Raw genomic sequence first — 7,171 nt, forward strand, 5'->3', positions numbered from 1 at the left:
TGATAAATTTAGGTCCTATGAGTTCTAATGTTTCAGAACCCAAACTCTATCTTCCAACCTGCCTGTCAGACCCTCAAATAGCACAAATTCTTTGTCAGTCTATTTGTCCCAAATTTTGGTTTAGAGAATATAGTAACCATGTATTAAAAAAGAAGTCTTCTTGGTATTTGCATAGAGGCAGATACATTTCTCTTTTTCTTTAGAGCAGTCTTAGAGGATAAGTGTTTTCTTTTTGAAAGCTTTAGGAATTATATAATATATAACCAACCACATATGACAGTGTACATAATATATTTTTGTATAAAAATAGTATCTTTAGATCATAAACACCCTCTCCTTTTTATGTCTTTGAATATTAACTGATAAAATAGATTCCTTTTCTGAAATTATCCTTTTAACTTCATGGTTTGAGAATATTTTTTCTTGATAGGTTTAAAAATGAACATGTTTTGGTTTGAGGATTTAAAAAAACTTTAAAGGACTGCTAACATTAAACATTGCCTGGGTTCAAAATTATATGCAAAATTGACAGTTCATTGATCACTGACTCATTCATCCATAATAATGTAATAAATCTTCCTTAGCTGTCTCAAAGCTTATTGACCTATGAGTATAGATGCAGAAAGCAGACATCAAGTATCTCACCTTTGATAAAGATAGTTGAGAAAGAACTTGTTTTCTTTGCAGTTTACCTCAAATCCAGGCCTGGCATTTGTCTTTGCATAGATCCTGTCCTTATTCTGTAGCTTAGATGAGATAAAGTATTGGATCTCTAATTCTGCCAAAAAAGCTAGTTGAATTATCAGAAAACAACCTTTCACTCATTGGATGATTATGAAAAATGCTTTAAGATCCAAGGAGAAATTCGATTTAGTGGAACTGGAGTGTGATCTATTATTGTCCCCCCACCCTGCTTTTGTTTGTTTGTTTGTTTCTGGAAAGTTCATTGGCCTAAGGCTCTTTTGGGCTTTCCTTTCGTAAATAAGATATCTTGGGGGGAGGATGGCAATTATTTACATCCCCGGATTAGTCTACATCATTAATTCACTCATTCAACAAATATCTGAGTGCCTACTGTGTGCCTGGCCTTTGCCAAGCACTGGGGGACAAAATGATCACCCAAAATAAACACAACCTCTGCCCTTGCAGAATTTATAATTCCCCAGTCATGGTTGGCAGTTGTTGTCAGAAGTGCTGATAACTTATAAGAGATACTCAATTATTAATTGATTAATTGTATAGAAGTTTTGGGTACTATTATTATTAACAAAACTCTCATTGCTGAGACATCTTCTAGAGCAGAATTTCCCAGAATGTGGTAACTGAAATATTGGTTTTGTAGATACTGATAGATGTTAAGTAGAAGAGAGATAAAATAAACCAATTTATTTACTCCAGCACTTCTTAGAGCCTTATAAATATACATTTTGAACCTGCAGGAAGGGGATACTGTTTTATATTCTCTAAGCTCCTTGACCATGAAACCCAATATGAATCACATCTTATTGGACTATTGATCCATGGAACATACTTTGGGAAACACTTTTCTAGAGTTAGTAGTTGTTAAAGAAAAATTCCAGGAACTGTAATTTCTTTCTAAGTGGCTCAATAATAAAATTAATATGAGGTGAACAATTCATTTTGTAAAACTTCCAATGAAAGCTTTACACATGAAATCTCCTTTTCACAGGCCTCTATCATAGAGCTGTATTATGCAAATAAAAATATTAAGTTCGTTCACAAAAAAACTTGTTACATTAATTGGATGGTAAGGTTTATATAAAAACCAAGTCTATTCACCTAAACGACAGTATTGGAAGATGGAGTTTTAGGAAGTCAGTAAATAACTTCTTTTCCCTTCTTGATTTAGGAACTCATTTTGAGAGGCAAAAGATTTAAGCAAAGAGAGATCAAAATCTCAGCTTTATATCCTGGATTTGAGGTTATAACTCTGACTGTGGCAGCATTAGGCCTCCTACTACCGCACTTTGGAATCGGAGAAGCTTACTAGTCACAAGAAGTCCTTGAGAACTGCCAGCCTCACAGGCAGGGAGGGGCCAGAGCGGATCCTGTGCAGGGAGGTGGATGCCACAGAAAAATGGAGGAAGGATGAGCCTGGGCTGCAGGTACCTAGTTCCTTTGTCTAATCCCCCAATCAGAGTAATTCCTTCCACCTTCACAGAGAGGAGTAAAGGATGGAAATCAGAGGCTGGGAGTCTTTAGAGTGATGCTTTCTCCTGGAAACCTGAGGATATGGGAAGAAGGGAGCCCCAACCCTGGACACTTCATGTAGGAACAATTTGGCTTTTTATCATTTTAGCTGTCATAAATATTTTTACTTACCTTGATTTTATATGATTGTATACATTGTGCTATGTTAATTATTGCAGTGTTTTCCAAACAATAACTATTTGGGGAACTTTAAAAAATACAGATTTCAGAAGCACAGCAGATCTACGAGGGTACTTCAAAAAGTTTGTGGAAAAGTAGAATTAAAAGATAATATGAATCTTTCCATGAACTTCATTTGAAGACCCCTTGTATTTTATCAGAATATCTGAGAAGGGCCCTGGGGTTTTGTATTTTAAAAAATGCTCAGGTAACGTTCATCAATGTTAAAGTACAGAAAATACCGAGTCATAGAAACTGCAACCCCCCCCCCAAATATTTTATTTAGGAAACTTACATGACGGGAACAGTCAGGTGATCAAATTTTTCCCTCCACTTTCATTTGGATATTTTAGCATTGCACTGATATGCCTTGAGAAGCTGCTGAAGCAATTTTTTTCTGACCTGATGCCAAAACAATCATTATTGTTTTAATGGAATTTGCCCAGTAGCACTGGTTGTGTAGAATTTTCTGTTTCTCTTCCTTAGATGTACGATTCTTTCTCAAAAATATAACAAAGTGCTGTGCTCTTCAATGAAGGCTTCTGTTGTTTGATCTATTTTGATTTTTATTAAAAGAGGGGATACATTCAATAGCACTGATTGAATTATTTTCAAGTTATTCTTCACTTTGGCTATGGGGATTATTTTGTGGGTATAAAAGGGGATTAGATGTTTCAATATTAGCCAACAGGAATGTCAGTTACAACTGAAATCCTAAATTATGGCATGTGAGTAAATAGAAAGAGGAAAGAAAAATATTACATAGAATGGAAATGGGCATTTCTAATCACACATTCTTTAAAATAATATGTATGTATACTATCTATTACCAGTTAGATGCACAGATTCGTTATAATATAGCTAAAATTTTAATTGTTACTTTGTCTAGAGCTGAAAAACATTTAAAAATAGTGAGTTAAACAAAGTTTCCTACCAACATTAGAAAATGTACCCAAATCCTTTCAGAGATATTGTTAGTTCTTTTTTCTTTTACACTTATGAAGCTTTTAAAAATATCATTAAATAAAATGGTGTTAGGAGTTGAAGACAGTTGCCTTAATTTTTATTTTACAATCTTCATAAATGGATTTAGAAAAGAATACATTTTTTGACATGCTAACATTTCTGAGAGGTGTTTTAGAAGTAGGTTTTCTATATCTAGAGATCCTCTAGTTCCCACATCAGCTGCTCGAGGGGAGAGCCCATCTTCACTATATTCACCATGAGTTAATTACAATTATTCATTTCCTAAAGCAGCACCAGAAGCTGATCTTAGTTTAAACATAGACTGTGCTTCCCATGTGAGCAGCAAATTGATTTTCTCTTTATGGCACTGTATTGATAGGGTTAAGTATATTGGTAGAAGACCAAGCTATTCAATGCAAGTAGATTTTCAAGAAAATCACTATGCTAAATATTTTACTAGAAGAACTTTATCTACATACAGCAGCAACTGTGACCTGCTTTAGAGATGACATCATTGGGTGTCATGTGGCTCTTTATATGTTTCAGCCTCAGAAAGAGATAATCTGTGAAAGCCACAAGAGCCTGATTTCTGCTGTGATAATCTTCAGCAGACGGAGGCTGGGGCTAGAGTGAGGCAGACCTGTTTACATGGTGTGTGCAATGCCTTGTGGAATTCTGAGCTTTATTTCATTGTATTTTTTTAAAATCAAAGAGTAGATGCAATGATAGGATGAAGTGAATTGGCTGCTTTGGACTACTGGGAGCTTGTTTTAAGCATTAATATCAAGAACTTTTCTGGAATCCTCTGTTCTCTGAGTAGTCTTGTCTTCTCTGTGTGTTTTTTTTTTCAATCTGAAGAACAGCGGTATCAGCAAACCTCATCTCCCAAAGAGATCTCCCTCTTTTTTGTCAATACTAGAAGATTTTTGCTCCAAAAATCTACTTTGAGCTGCCTAAGCATGGTGGTTGATAACTGAAGGGCAAAACATCTCCTTTGCAGTATGTGTTATAGAAATTCTTCAGATCACTTGACTTGCTAACACAAGCTGCCCTTTATGGATTTCTTTCAAAGCCAGTTTGAATCAACTCTTTTCTCTCAAATGGGCAAAAGTAACTCTTCAGCACCATGGAGAGGTCTGGACAACATGTGACGACGTGGGACTGCGACCAGGGCAAGCAATCTGACAGTGTAAGTTTTCCAAACGTCTGCCATCGATTTTAGCTGTATCACATTTAACATATGGAGAGAGGGCACTGGTTAGTCGGTCCAAAATCTGAGCCAGGTTAAATTTGAACTATAAAAGGGGGTGGCCTTCATTCCATTTTCAATTCTGATTTAACCATTTAAAATATTATATTAGAGAGTGTTAATATGTTAATTTGAAAGAATTACTTTCTCATTGCATTAGTTTTGTGCTTTGATTTTTGAGAATCCAAGTTTTTGCTGTTGTTTTTTAAATCCACCACAAATTAATTGCATTGCAGTGGACAAAACAATCTGTTCCATTTATAAACACAAGGCTCTATTTGGAAAATAGTTTCTGATTTGCACTGATTTGGAAGAACAGTTTTAAACTTTTTGATTGCAGACTATACTTTCAGTTACCAAAAGAGCAAATGTCTAGGTATCCTAATATCAAGACACAAGAGGGATAATTAATGACATACAATTTCAAATTTATTGGTGTTAAATATATACAGTGAAAGCCTATGATAAGTGGAAAGGACAAATTGTTTCATTAAATGATTAGGTATGGGCCACTGAAGTGGTACTTTCAGCATTATTGAAAGTATTTAATTAGTTTTAAAATAGTCCAATGTAACTGTTCAAACCAGAAATAAAAAAATATGGTTTTTTCAAAAACATCTTTTAACCCCATCCTTAAAACCATAAACGTGTATTTCCATGATATTATGGTATCACACAGCCAATGAAGAAATGATACCTTGAATTACTATCACAAATGATCCCAACAGCAATTTTGATTAACTATTCAATTTTTTTCTCAGAGAACATAGTGTCATAAAAAAATAATTTAACGAATAACTATCTTTTCTCTGACCAGTTAAGGGTAGTTTGTAACATTTATTTATGCTGAACCATTTATTTTAAAGCCTAATAAAGCTATCTTTTTATAATATTGTAATGTAAAATTTATTTCTCTCAATGGTTCTCTTCACATTTAAACACGAGTAGTAAATTCAATTTACTTAGCTAAACTCCTAATTCAAATATAACTAATTCTTTCTGTTATGAATAATTTCCAAATGAATTACTGTTGCTTCTTAACTCTTTAGTAATTTGGCATTTTATTCCTGGATAAATGGCACTTACATTTTGACAGCTTACGAAGTGCATAATTTTAGAAGATGTAACTTAATTTTACATTAAAAATATCTTGTTATACATTTTTGTCAGCTTTGCCTAATAGATCCACTGATGATTTTCATAATTGATGTCAATATTTAAAAGAACTCAGTTTTCAAAAATAGTAAAAGGTAGACTTTATGATTCCAGGTCTTTTAGTTTCACTTCCCTAAATTTTATAATTCTGCTTTGATTTTACAGGTGAGTAAGTAGTGCCTTTTATGCTCTATCGAGTGCACCTTTGCGATTTTAAACTCTAATTGTTTCCTTATGATAAGCTGTATTCATTTGCTGTTGGTAGTAGACTTTGGACAAATAATTCTGGTTGATTAAACTGCAGCACACTAATCTAGAGAATTCAAGACTCGTGTCATAACATGAATCTGCTTTTTTGCTCTAAAATGGGGTTGGGGGGATGTTCCTAATTCAGAGACTTATTCTCTATCAATCTGTCTCTTTCTCTATCTCTCAAGGATGTGATTCGGTTATGATATTGTCAGAAGTGTAACATTTTACATTTGCTGCTTTTTGCAAACATTTTAGTGATATATTTATAACCTCAGCTATCTAGCATACACACTTTGTAGTTGAGATATGGTTGTCTATGTGTTTATTTAGCCAGAAATTGTTGCTGTATGACAAATCACAAACACATGTTGGCTTCTGTTTTGATAGCCTTTCAATCATTATTGAAACAGCATAAGTCACCTGAACAGTAGAAAAATGTCCAGAGTTATTTAGACTGTGAGCTACTCACATTTCATTTTTTTCTTTTCCTTTTTCTTTTCTTCTTCTTCTTTTTTTTTTTTTTTATAACGTTCTGGTGGTAGCAGATGTGTGTGAACAATCTTAAATATAGTTAAGTGACATTTTGCTTTTCTTGCCAATGTAAAAATATGCTCCCAGATCTCTTTTTTGTAGTCCACCCACCCTTGCAAGGGCTTTATAACCTTTGCTTACAAGGGATTTAGGGGCATATTTACTTAATAAAAACTACCCTACTTAGATGCTTTGCCGGGTAGCTAACCATAGAGGGAGCTGATTGATAGGTGTGGGTTTTACTGTTGATTTCAACTCTTGTTGGCACTGAGAGGTAAGTTGATCTTGGAAATAGTTCTTACATCCAAGGTACTTACAGACTCATCTTTGTTGTATCAGTCTCCACCACAGCTTTCTATGGAAACAAATTCTCCAGCTATGGTCCCAGGAGGACCAGTTCCAACAGGGATGAGTTTGAGGTAGAATGTGGTGCAAGAAGGTTCCAAAGGATAGCTTCTTAGAGGGTATGGGGCTCCTTGAGATTATTTCAGTTAGCGGAATGCTCATTGATTCCAAACAGGTTCTAGGCTTGTTTTTGTGTGTTTCCTACGTTAGGGGTGGGGCCCCGTGGATATCAGGGGCCCAAGGGCACTGATCCAGCTTCCCAGAGAATCACCCTGCATTGAT

This window comes from Cynocephalus volans, chromosome 1, assembly GCF_027409185.1.
Source record: "Cynocephalus volans isolate mCynVol1 chromosome 1, mCynVol1.pri, whole genome shotgun sequence".
NCBI classification, from domain to species: Eukaryota; Metazoa; Chordata; class Mammalia; order Dermoptera; family Cynocephalidae; genus Cynocephalus; species Cynocephalus volans.